The following is a 13,944-nucleotide window of genomic DNA, read 5'->3' on the forward strand; positions in this document are numbered from 1 at the left end:
GTGTATACTAACGGCATACACAAGTGAATCTATGGAAATTCAAACTCGGCAAATTCACTCGAATTCAGCTGGTAAATTCGATTTACATCTATTTTATTTTATTCACGTCAAATAAGCCCGGATTGCAAGTAACAGACTTTTTTTTCCTTTTTTTTTTTTTTAATGCATTTTTTCATTATTTTATTTTAACCCTCATCAGCCCTAAAAAAAAATCCAGTAAAATGGCGAATTCGGAAGATTTGAACGAATTCTGCTGGTAAATTCAATTTGTATCAATGTGCCCCAATTGTTGAGAAAAAAAAAACATTTAAAAAATATATATAAAAAAACAGTAATAAGAAAATCAAATAGCATTCGGCTGTGTTTTGCGCTCGTGTGAGCGAGCTCTTATTATGAGAATGATATTACATAATTTTAAGTCTGGAACTTGTATTTGGCAATTGTATGGCAATCTATATTTCAGCACTCTATGGCAGCATTTATTTAGGCATTTATAGTCCCTACTACACTGCTTTGGCACTGTACAGCACAATGCACCTAATAAGCGCCGATCTACTATGCAATAAATGATTTGGTGCCTGTTTATCAAGCCTGTTTACACAGGCCGAACTAACGCTAATGATCACTCTGTTGCCAGACAGAATCATGTTATAACAGTATATTATATATATATGGAGCGCCCGCCAGGGCCGTGTGGGTACTCGGGCTGGGTCCGACGGTCTTAACGGGATGGTCACGGCAGCAGTGACCCGGTCCGTGTCCCTGGGAATCCAATGTGTAGTCGGCAAGGGATAGTTGACCCTGGTTAAAGAGACCGCTGGGGTTGATGGTGATGCAGCAGAGTTGGTGCAGCTCTCTACAGGTAGAGCTAAGTCCCAGGGAAATTATAGTGATGAAGTCAATGATTGTGAATGTTGTAATGCAGGGCCGGTGACGCAGGAAATTGCGGACACAGCAGGGTGAAGTTTCTACACTTTACTCACAGTTCAGATGTTATTCCACAGCCGGGGTGCTGTGTCCTTCAGGTCAGTGGTCCAGCCAGCTCTCAAGTAGTTTGGGATGCACTTTACCTGGACCCCCTTGTTATGTTCCTTTCCTGGCTGTCTCTCTGCGCTGGCTCTCACCTCTCCTGCCCTGCGCTTTCACTCACAGTGTCCCAAGCCAGCAGCCTCAGATCTTGTCGGGCGATGTTCTCTGGGTCCCCTTGATCCTATATGGCTGCCTTTTCAGCAAATGTGTGTAGTTGTGGCTGTGGCACGTACTGATACCACAGCCTCCGGTTAGCTAGTTGAGTCTTGCAGTCCTCCACTAGTTTGAGGGCCGGTTCCCTCACTGCGACCTGGTCCCTCCACCCGACTAAGGTCGGCGTGGATGCGGGCCCCAGAGGTGGATTCCTCACTACCCGTGCCCTTAGGACCCTTCTTCCTCCGCTGAAGCCTTTCTTTCTCACGCCTTCCTTTCTCTCACTTCTCTTTTAGTCTGGGGACGAGCTCCTTGCTCCTTCTGTCCCCTCTGACGACTCTTAGTTCTCTCTGTTCTCTCTCACTACCCTCTTTGGCACCTCCCCTTCTCTGCTTTCTCCAACCACACCCTCTACCCAGCTCCTCCCAGGCCCTGAAAGGTCTAGTGTTGGATGTAAATGTGTGAGTCCTGGATAGTGGCCCTCCTTACCTGAGAGCAGAGTACCACACCTCAGGATGAGGTGCAGTACCTCTGTGGCGATTGGACCCTCAGGGGCGCCACACACACATATATATATATATATATAGAGAGAGAGAGAGAGAGAGAGAGAGACTTCACTTCCTGTTGAGCAACCACTGTCTTGGGCCCAAACGCTGAGGAAGATATTGGGCCTAATTTATCGAAAAGGTCTGTGTTGCCCATAGCTACCAATCAGAGATCAGCTTTCATTTCTAAAACTTCTCTATCAAGATGAAAGCTGAGTTTTGATTGGTCACTAGGGGTACCAGGATGTCTGGTAGTCGCTCAGACAGGAAGTCAAGTGGTTGCTAAGCAGCGAGAAGTTGCATCTACACAATACACTAGGAGGGTCAAAAATAATAACCTGTAATAATATTATAATGATACCACAGCATATGTAGACTGCAGCTTGAAGCGATGAATTTCTTCGAATCACTGGTTAACGTCGTCATGTGAAAATAACCTTTCCGCAGCCCCCAGTTTGAATATCGATCCTAATAAGATCTCACTTCACTGCCTCGCTCTCTAAATGCTGTTTATCTCATCTCCGCGGCCAAGACCTCAGAGCATCGAAGTCAGGACGAGCGGAGAAAAAGGCCGTCTCACAGCAAAATGATCGTCTTTCTGACATCATTCACGCCGGTAACTGAGATCTTTGTGTTCAGATTACAAAGAGCGATAGATATGTGAGGACATTTTCTCCTGCTTCTTCTGTTCAACGATCATTTTGCTGAAGAACAAAATAAGAAAACAAAATAGTAAAATATTTAAAGGGCAACTCCATGAAGATGCCAAAAAAATCACCAGATATTATATACATTTTTATAGGGGGCATCATTCAATCGTAAACTATTTAGTATCTAGAAAAAGCATATTTTACCAATATGGCTGTGCAGCGCCCCAGAGTCCTGGTCGTTGCAGTAATGTTGCTCCGCCACTAAAAGGAGTGATGTTACGTCTGATTGCACTAAAGGAGTTCACCTGACCAGGTATCACAGTCACACACTACACTTCACACTCCGGCCACCAGGGGGAGAAAAGGGTTCTATGTATTAGGCCACTCCTCACACTTGGGTAAAACTGGGGGTTGGATAGGAAGTTAGGGAGAAGCTGACTGGGTTTTGTCCAGGCAACATCCTGTGGCAGAGGGTGTTGCGGGGAAGATTCAGGGAGGTCTCTGTCAGGGGTGGGATCCTGGCAGTGACCTAGCGAAAAGGACAGATCGTTACGGAGCCGCGCCTGCGCTATCTGCGGCGGCATCTTAAGGAAGGACACGAAGCGAAGTATATTGTGGAGAAGTGAGAAACGAGATCACAGCAAAAAGGCGATAGAACCAGTAGGAGTCTTGCCCCGAGATCGGCAACATCCTACTGAGGCGCGTAGCCGGTGGCCGGAACACCGAGGAAGTATTGGGCTCCAAGCATTACTTCAAACAGCGGCAGGACAGTTAATTATAGGTTGGCTGTCTCACATAAATCACCTAAGCAGACATAGGAGGCAATTGTGGGAGAGGGGCGTCTCTAGGGTCCCAAAATAACTCCAGGCCTACCTATCATACGGGTGCGTCCTAGCCATATCATTTGGGGGACAGAGAAAGAAAGAACATCAGAACAAATACGACAGTTGTGAGGACTATCCCGTGGTGCTCAGCAGGGAAGGACTACAACACCCAGGCGCTAGTAGGTAGGCACTGATTCCACCTGCAAAGGGAACTCTGGATGTGCCTTCGGACCGGCCGGTCTCAGCCAGCCCTGTTAGCAGTGCTCTGGATTGCGGATCCCGAAGTCTTCAGTAAAGAGGTAAAGAGACTGCAACCTTTGTGTCCTCGTTATTGACTGCGCCTCACATCATCACCATCTACTCTACTGGGAAGCCCTGGGGAAACACTTCACCTGTGGGAGGGTATTTCATCCAGCTGCCATAACTTCACCCCAGTGGACCCCTAAGCAGCGTCGGTCACCCTGACCGAATACCACAGGTGGCGTCACGAACCCTTGACAAACTTACATCACCTTTAATTGGGCGCCCCTTAGCAGGGCCACGGGCCGGGTCAGGCCACCATGACCACCATGTCGGGCCACCATGACATTAGCTTCAGGAGGCTAATTTGCATATTCCAGGTGCCTTCTGGGAGAAGCGAAGTCTCCCTAAGCTAGAAGATCGTTGGGTACAGCCGGGACCAGCTGCTTCGAAAGCATCACCAAACCAGGGATTCAAGCTTCAGGAGGCTAATTTGTATATTCCAGGTGCCTTCTGGGAGAAGCGAAGTCTCCCTAAGCTAGAAGATCGTTGGGTACAGCCGGGACCAGCTGCTTCGAAAGCATCACCAAACCAGGGATTCAAGCTTCAGGAGGCTAATTTGCATATTCCAGGTGCCTTCTGGGAGAAGCGAAGTCTCCCTAAGCTAGAAGATCGTTGGGTACAGCCGGGACCAGCTGCTTCGAAAGCATCACCAAACCAGGGATTCAAGCTTCAGGAGGCTAATTTGCATATTCCAGGTGCCTTCTGGGAGAAGCGAAGTCTCCCTAAGCTAGAAGATCGTTGGGTACAGCCGGGACCAGCTGCTTCGAAAGCATCACCAAACCAGGGATTCAAGCTTCAGGAGGCTAATTTGCATATTCCAGGTGCCTTCTGGGAGAAGCGAAGTCTCCCTAAGCTAGAAGATCGTTGGGTACAGCCGGGACCAGCTGCTTCGAAAGCATCACCAAACCAGGGATTCAAGCTTCAGGAGGCTAATTTGCATATTCCAGGTGCCTTCTGGGAGAAGCGAAGTCTCCCTAAGCTAGAAGATCGTTGGGTACAGCCGGGACCAGCTGCTTCGAAAGCATCACCAAACCAGGGATTCAAGCTTCAGGAGGCTAATTTGCATATTCCAGGTGCCTTCTGGGAGAAGCGAAGTCTCCCTAAGCTAGAAGATCGTTGGGTACAGCCGGGACCAGCTGCTTCGAAAGCATCACCAAACCAGGGATTCAAGCTTCAGGAGGCTAATTTGCATATTCCAGGTGCCTTCTGGGAGAAGCGAAGTCTCCCTAAGCTAGAAGATCGTTGGGTACAGCCGGGACCAGCTGCTTCGAAAGCATCACCAAACCAGGGATTCAAGCTTCAGGAGGCTAATTTGCATATTCCAGGTGCCTTCTGGGAGAAGCGAAGTCTCCCTAAGCTAGAAGATCGTTGGGTACAGCCGGGACCAGCTGCTTCGAAAGCATCACCAAACCAGGGATTCAAGCTTCAGGAGGCTAATTTGCATATTCCAGGTGCCTTCTGGGAGAAGCGAAGTCTCCCTAAGCTAGAAGATCGTTGGGTACAGCCGGGACCAGCTGCTTCGAAAGCATCACCAAACCAGGGATTCAAGCTTCAGGAGGCTAATTTGCATATTCCAGGTGCCTTCTGGGAGAAGCGAAGTCTCCCTAAGCTAGAAGATCGTTGGGTACAGCCGGGACCAGCTGCTTCGAAAGCATCACCAAACCAGGGATTCAAGCTTCAGGAGGCTAATTTGCATATTCCAGGTGCCTTCTGGGAGAAGCGAAGTCTCCCTAAGCTAGAAGATCGTTGGGTACAGCCGGGACCAGCTGCTTCGAAAGCATCACCAAACCAGGGATTCAAGCTTCAGGAGGCTAATTTGCATATTCCAGGTGCCTTCTGGGAGAAGCGAAGTCTCCCTAAGCTAGAAGATCGTTGGGTACAGCCGGGACCAGCTGCTTCGAAAGCATCACCAAACCAGGGATTCAAGCTTCAGGAGGCTAATTTGCATATTCCAGGTGCCTTCTGGGAGAAGCGAAGTCTCCCTAAGCTAGAAGATCGTTGGGTACAGCCGGGACCAGCTGCTTCGAAAGCATCACCAAACCAGGGATTCAAGCTTCAGGAGGCTAATTTGCATATTCCAGGTGCCTTCTGGGAGAAGCGAAGTCTCCCTAAGCTAGAAGATCGTTGGGTACAGCCGGGACCAGCTGCTTCGAAAGCATCACCAAACCAGGGATTCAAGCTTCAGGAGGCTAATTTGCATATTCCAGGTGCCTTCTGGGAGAAGCGAAGTCTCCCTAAGCTAGAAGATCGTTGGGTACAGCCGGGACCAGCTGCTTCGAAAGCATCACCAAACCAGGGATTCAAGCTTCAGGAGGCTAATTTGCATATTCCAGGTGCCTTCTGGGAGAAGCGAAGTCTCCCTAAGCTAGAAGATCGTTGGGTACAGCCGGGACCAGCTGCTTCGAAAGCATCACCAAACCAGGGATTCAAGCTTCAGGAGGCTAATTTGCATATTCCAGGTGCCTTCTGGGAGAAGCGAAGTCTCCCTAAGCTAGAAGATCGTTGGGTACAGCCGGGACCAGCTGCTTCGAAAGCATCACCAAACCAGGGATTCAAGCTTCAGGAGGCTAATTTGCATATTCCAGGTGCCTTCTGGGAGAAGCGAAGTCTCCCTAAGCTAGAAGATCGTTGGGTACAGCCGGGACCAGCTGCTTCGAAAGCATCACCAAACCAGGGATTCAAGCTTCAGGAGGCTAATTTGCATATTCCAGGTGCCTTCTGGGAGAAGCGAAGTCTCCCTAAGCTAGAAGATCGTTGGGTACAGCCGGGACCAGCTGCTTCGAAAGCATCACCAAACCAGGGATTCAAGCTTCAGGAGGCTAATTTGCATATTCCAGGTGCCTTCTGGGAGAAGCGAAGTCTCCCTAAGCTAGAAGATCGTTGGGTACAGCCGGGACCAGCTGCTTCGAAAGCATCACCAAACCAGGGATTCAAGCTTCAGGAGGCTAATTTGCATATTCCAGGTGCCTTCTGGGAGAAGCGAAGTCTCCCTAAGCTAGAAGATCGTTGGGTACAGCCGGGACCAGCTGCTTCGAAAGCATCACCAAACCAGGGATTCAAGCTTCAGGAGGCTAATTTGCATATTCCAGGTGCCTTCTGGTAGAAGCGAAGTCTCCCTAAGCTAGAAGATCGTTGGGTACAGCCGGGACCAGCTGCTTCGAAAGCATCACCAAACCGCGCGCCGTAAGGACATTATTGCAAGAGAGCTTGGCTGAGTAGATTACACAAGAAGGAAAACACTCAGCAAGTCAGCAGGATCTAGGAGCAACATGGCAGATGTGACAACCTACATGGTGAGCTGCAGCATGTGCTACATGTTCACAGATCGACCAGAAGAAGAATCCAATTTCACCTGTCAGAAGTGTAGACTAGTGGCCCTTTTAGAAGAAAAGGTGCGGGGTCTGGAAGAAAGAATAGCAACTTTGAAACTCATCAAAGAGAATGAAGACTTTCTAGACAGAACAGAAGCATCTCTACTGGTCACAGAAGGTGCAAAACGTGTCAGAGAACCTCCAAAAGCAGATGAGTGGAAGCATGTGACCAAAAGAAGCAAGAAGACCATGGAGAAATCACCAACCACACAACTGAAGAACCGATATCAAATCTTTGTAGAGGATGAAGATGGCACACCTAAGAATGAAGCAATACCAGCAAGCAAAAAAGAAAAGGGCACACAGCAACAAGTGACAGCAAAAAGTACAGCCAAGAAGCAACGAAGAGTGGTGGTGGTGGGAGACTCACTACTGAGAGGCACCGAAGCAGCCATCTGCAGACCGGACATAACTGCAAGAGAAGTATGCTGCCTTCCAGGTGCGATGATCAAGGATGTGACCGATAGGATACCAAAGCTCTTCAGCTCCAAGGACGTCCACCCATTTCTTCTGATACATGTTGGCACCAATGACACGGCAAGGAAGGACCTACCGACAATCTGCAAGGACTTTGAAGAGTTGGGGAAGAAAGTAAAAGAACTGGATGCACAGGTAGTTTTTTCTTCTATCCTTCCAGTAGACGGGCATGGCACCAGGAGATGGAACAGGATCCTTGATGCAAACAACTGGCTAAGACGATGGTGCAGACAACAAGGATTTGGATTCCTGGACCACGGTGTGAATTACTGGTATGATGGACTCCTCGCCAGAGACGGACTACACCTCAACAAACCTGGAAAACACACATTCGCCAGAAGACTCGCTACACTCATCAGGAGGGCGTTAAACTAGAAGAAGAGGGGACGGGAAGAAAAACATTAGACTCGAACAAAGACGACCCAGGAAAACATACTCAGAAGGGAGGTAAGAACATTTCTAAAACAATCCACAGTGAGGAGATTGGAACAAAACAAAATCCTCTAAACTGCATGCTCGCAAACGCCAGAAGCCTGACAAACAAGATGGAAGAACTAGAAGCAGAAATATCTACAGGTAACTTTGACATAGTGGGAATAACCGAGACATGGTTAGATGAAAGCTATGACTGGGCAGTTAACTTACAGGGTTACAGTCTGTTTAGAAAGGATCGTAAAAATCGGAGAGGAGGAGGGGTTTGTCTCTATGTAAAGTCTTGTCTAAAGTCCACTTTAAGGGAGGATATTAGCGAAGGGAATGAGGATGTCGAGTCCATATGGGTTGAAATTCATGGAGGGAAAAATGGTAACAAAATTCTCATTGGGGTCTGTTACAAACCCCCAAATATAACAGAAAGCATGGAAAGTCTACTTCTAAAGCAGATAGATGAAGCTGCAACCCATAATGAGGTCCTGGTTATGGGGGACTTTAACTACCCGGATATTAACTGGGAAACAGAAACCTGTGAAACCCATAAAGGCAACAGGTTTCTGCTAATAACCAAGAAAAATTATCTTTCACAATTGGTGCAGAATCCAACCAGAGGAGCAGCACTTTTAGACCTAATACTATCTAATAGACCTGACAGAATAACAAATCTGCAGGTGGTCGGGCATCTAGGAAATAGCGACCACAATATTGTACAGTTTCACCTGTCTTTCACTAGGGGGACTTGTCAGGGAGTCACAAAAACATTGAACTTTAGGAAGGCAAAGTTTGAACAGCTTAGAGATGCCCTTAATCTGGTAGACTGGGACAATATCCTCAGACCTAATAATACAGATAATAAATGGGAAATGTTTAAGAACATCCTAAATAGGCAGTGTAAGCGGTTTATACCTTGTGGGAATAAAAGGACTAGAAATAGGAAAAACCCAATGTGGCTAAACAAAGAAGTAAGACAGGCAATTAACAGTAAAAAGAAAGCATTTGCACTACTAAAGCAGGATGGCACCATTGAAGCTCTAAAAAACTATAGGGAGAAAAATACTTTATCTAAAAAACTAATTAAAGCTGCCAAAAAAGGAAACAGAGAAGCACATTGCTAAGGAGAGTAAAACTAATCCCAAACTGTTCTTCAACTATATCAATAGTAAAAGAATAAAAACTGAAAATGTAGGCCCCTTAAAAAATAGTGAGGAAAGAATGGTTGTAGATGACGAGGAAAAAGCTAACATATTAAACACCTTCTTCTCCACGGTATTCACGGTGGAAAATGAAATGCTAGGTGAAATCCCAAGAAACAATGAAAACCCTATATTAAGGGTCACCAATCTAACCCAAGAAGAGGTGCGAAACCGGCTAAATAAGATTAAAATAGATAAATCTCCGGGTCCGGATGGCATACACCCACGAGTACTAAGAGAACTAAGTAATGTAATAGATAAACCATTATTTCTTATTTTTAGGGACTCTATAGCGACAGGGTCTGTTCCGCAGGACTGGCGCATAGCAAATGTGGTGCCAATATTCAAAAAGGGCTCTAAAAGTGAACCTGGAAATTATAGGCCAGTAAGTCTAACCTCTATTGTTGGTAAAATATTTGAAGGGTTTCTGAGGGATGTTATTCTGGATTATCTCAATGAGAATAACTGTTTAACTCCATAACAGCATGGGTTTATGAGAAATCGCTCCTGTCAAACCAATCTAATCAGTTTTTATGAAGAGGTAAGCTATAGGCTGGACCACGGTGAGTCATTGGACGTGGTATATCTCGATTTTTCCAAAGCGTTTGATACCGTGCCGCACAAGAGGTTGGTACACAAAATGAGAATGCTTGGTCTGGGGGAAAATGTGTGTAAATGGGTTAGTAACTGGCTTAGTGATAGAAAGCAGAGGGTGGTTATAAATGGTATAGTCTCTAACTGGGTCGCTGTGACCAGTGGGGTACCGCAGGGGTCAGTATTGGGACCTGTTCTCTTCAACATATTCATTAATGATCTGGTAGAAGGTTTACACAGTAAAATATCGATATTTGCAGATGATACAAAACTATGTAAAGCAGTTAATACAAGAGAAGATAGTATTCTGCTACAGATGGATCTGGATAAGTTGGAAACTTGGGCTGAAAGGTGGCAGATGAGGTTTAACAATGATAAATGTAAGGTTATACACATGGGAAGAGGGAATCAATATCACCATTACACACTGAACGGGAAACCACTGGGTAAATCTGACAGGGAGAAGGACTTGGGGATCCTAGTTAATGATAAACTTACCTGGAGCAGCCAGTGCCAGGCAGCAGCTGCCAAGGCAAACAGGATCATGGGGTGCATTAAAAGAGGTCTGGATACACATGATGAGAGCATTATACTGCCTCTGTACAAATCCCTAGTTAGACCGCACATGGAGTACTGTGTCCAGTTTTGGGCACCGGTGCTCAGGAAGGATATAATGGAACTAGAGAGAGTACAAAGGAGGGCAACAAAATTAATAAAGGGGATGGGAGAACTGCAATACCCAGATAGATTAGCGAAATTAGGATTATTTAGTCTAGAAAAAAGACGACTGAGGGGCGATCTAATAACCATGTATAAGTATATAAGGGGACAATACAAATATCTCGCTGAGGATCTGTTTATACCAAGGAAGGTGACGGGCACAAGGGGGCATTCTTTGCGTCTGGAGGAGAGAAGGTTTTTCCACCAACATAGAAGAGGATTCTTTACTGTTAGGGCAGTGAGAATCTGGAATTGCTTGCCTGAGGAGGTGGTGATGGCGAACTCAGTCGAGGGGTTCAAGAGAGGCCTGGATGCCTTCCTGGAGCAGAACAATATTGTATCATACAATTATTAGGTTCTGTAGAAGGACGTAGATCTGGGTATTTATTATGATGGAATATAGGCTGAACTGGATGGACAAATGTCTTTTTTCGGCCTTACTAACTATGTTACTATGTTACTATGTTACATCCCCAGAAGGAAGGGACCGAAGGACCCGGTTCTGAGTACCCCATTGCCCTGCGCCTGGGGGCGATCCAGCTGCACTTCCTGTTGTTAGTTTAGCAAGCATGACCGACCCAGATTAAAACATGGCTGTAAGATCATTTTTTATGTGATAGAGTTGAGCAAATTCTAAGCAAATTGTTTTTTAACTCCCCCCAAAATGTGAATTCTAATGAATATGGATCTTCTGGACAAAATGACGGCAAATTGGATGCTATTTTGCTGAATTCTGGAAGCCGGGAAGGGGTTAAACAATTATAAATTCTTATATTTATGTTCTCCAATCAGCTCCTATTCTGCCTTTTTTTTGCTTCTAGTTAGTCCCGATCTTCTTTCTTATGGGGCTGCCATTGACCAAACCCCACATAGTCATATTAATTGTCAGTAAAGTGACCACATGGTTCCTAGTCAGTGGCAGCACCAGAGGAAAAAAGACCCTAAAGGTTAAGAAGGAGAAAATTGGCAGACTGGGCAACAGCCGAACAAGTGCATGGAGAGCTGAGGAGAGGCAAGTGTCATGTCGGACGCTATTCACACTAGGGCGTCCGACACACAGCGGTAATTCCATTTACGACCACTATACGCTCAGTGGCGCCGGCTAGACTTTATTCAGGTTTCTCGGGGTTAATTTAGTTGGTAATCGGATTGGAGGTTGGGTTACGCCGATGGCCTTTAAATAGTCTTGCTGGACTTTGGGCATCGCCGATTATAGCTTGTGCCTCATGCCTAGTGATTCCGGTCTGGAGTGGTGGTCTTGGAGAAGTATTATTGTATCTGGTGGTGTATGATCCGTTGTTATATTTCTCCTTCCTATATTTGTACTTATTTTGCCCTGTTCACATTATCGTATTTTTCTGTGTGCTTGCGGCGTGGTGCGTTTTTAGTTTTCCCTTTCTGTGCTTTACGTGGGGGATTGGTGTGTGGTCTCTTCACTGGGTGGCGGGTGGTGGTTTCAGCATAGGGCTGAAACAGGAGTTAGGGTCAGGCCTGGCAGCCCAGACAAGCACACCATCAGTGTAAATTTTGGGAGAGGGACAGACAGGGTTTCCCCTAGTCTGAGGGATAACGCAGGGGCCCGGGTAACCAGACTTAGTCTCTCTTGGCAGCCGCGTGACAGCAAGTATGACCCACTTTTTAGCTCCTTTTTGTGAGACTCCATTTGCACTGAACTTGATTTGATTCTTCTCTCCCACCACCCGAATTGAGCAAAACGAATTTTGAGAGATTCGCTCAACTCAAATGATAATATGGCATTACGGGATTCCCAAACCCCTGATAGGGGTCACAATAATAGGAGTGACACATATTGGACATTTATGGAATTTCAACAGGATACAGACAGTACGGACTCAGGAACTCTAAAATGGTCTGACCCATGTGCAGTACTGATGGAACTGTTTCAGGCTTGGATACTACCTATGGAATTTTGGGGTTCAGGTACCACCAATGCAGCTTAAGGATGGTTCAGGTACCACGAGTGTGGCTTCAGGGTTCAGGTACCACTGGAGCTGCTTCAGGGTTAACAGGTACCACCGGATACGTTTTCAAATTCAGGTCCTGGCTACAAAAAGACCAGGGGTTTGAGTTCAGGCTCTGGCCACACAAGGACCAGGGGTTTGGGTTCAGGCTCTGGCCACACAAGGACCAGACTCTGGCCTCATAAGAACCAGTGGTTCGGGTACAGGCTCTGGCTACACTAGAATCAGCGGATTCAGGTACAGGGACTGGGACCTGACAACTAACTAGTTGCACAAATACTAATGGGAGAACGTTGCTCAGCCAGATCCCTATTGAGGAGGGTGCTTTTTATACAGGAAGCCTCCCAGCTATTGGCTGGGTGTATTTTCAAGCTAAGCACTCTGACCCTTTAAAGAACAGGGAAGCGCATGCCCTAGCAGTGCTGCCGGGAAGTCTGTGCAGTGTGCACAGACAGCAAGAAGCAGGGAGATGTTCTGAGAGGCAGGGGGTAACTGCCTCCTGTGAGTGTGTCAGCGTCCCTGCATGGAGGGGGAAGGGGAACCATGCAGGGGCGTCGGCATTAGCTTTACTTCTTATCAGAGAAATCTATTTCTTTCTCCTCTGAACTGATCATTCACTATGAATTTATGGATAAAATTTGTATTCAGTGAAGAGAGATTTTCCCATTATTGAGATAGGAGTTGGTGCTCATAAGATTCTATGGAAAAAAGGAGGGGAGAGGAGGACGGCGGAGGTAGAGGAACACACGGACATTCTGCAGTGCCCCAGAGATCTGGTCGTTGCAGTATGACACTCTGCCACTAAGGGGAGCAGCGGTACGTCTGATGGCACTAAAGGAGTTCTCCTGACCAGGTATCACCAGAACAAATTACACTTCACACTCCGGCCACTAGGGGGAGCAAAAGGCTTTATTTATTGGGCCACTCCTCACACTGGTAAAACTAGTGGTCGGGGAGGAAGTTAGTCAGAAGCTGACTGGGTTGGATTCAGGCAACATCCCGTGGCAGGGGGTGTTGCAGGGAGAAGACACAGGGGGGTCCCTGTCAGGCGTGGTATCCTAAGAAAGAGACAAGAAGGGAAGGATATTGTGGAACAGTGTAAACGAGATCAAGCACAAAGGAGTACCAGTAGGAGTTGTGCCGTGAGAACGAGGCAACATCCTACTGAGGTGCGTAGCTGGTGGCCGGAACACCGCGGGAGTAACTGACTTCAGGCCTTACTTCAAACTCCGCAGGACAGTTAATTATAGGTTGGCTGTCTACCTTAAATTTCCTACGAAGACATAGGGGGCAACAGTGGGAGAGGGGCGTCTCTAGGGTCCCGGAAGACCTCCAGGCCTTCCCGTCATACGGGTGCGTCCTAGCCAAAACATACTGGGGGACGAGAAACTAGCAACATCTGGAACTAAAGAGAGAGAGAGCTGTAGAGAACGACGAACGAGAACAGCAGTTGTGAGGACTATCCCGAATGCTCAGCAGGGTAGGACTACAACACACAGGCGCTAGTGGTAGGCAACGATTTCCATCTGCGAAGGAAACTCTGGAAGTGCCCATCGGACCGGCCGGTCTCAGATAGTCCTGTTAAACGTGCTCTGGATTGAGGATCCTGAAGTCTTCAGTAAAGAGGTAAAGAGACTGCAACCTTGTGTCCTCGTTATTGACTGCACCTCA

General features: G+C 47.0%; 1 protein-coding gene across 1 annotated transcript in view; it reads left to right on the plus strand.

Annotated features, from left to right (window-relative positions):
* TENM4 (teneurin transmembrane protein 4) overlaps window positions 1–13,944 on the plus strand; it is a 1,627,060-nt gene that overhangs the window by 437,245 nt on the left and 1,175,871 nt on the right. The gene's annotated exons all lie outside the window — the stretch shown is intronic.

Source organism: Ranitomeya imitator, chromosome 3 (assembly GCF_032444005.1).
Source record: "Ranitomeya imitator isolate aRanImi1 chromosome 3, aRanImi1.pri, whole genome shotgun sequence".
NCBI lineage: Eukaryota > Metazoa > Chordata > Amphibia > Anura > Dendrobatidae > Ranitomeya > Ranitomeya imitator.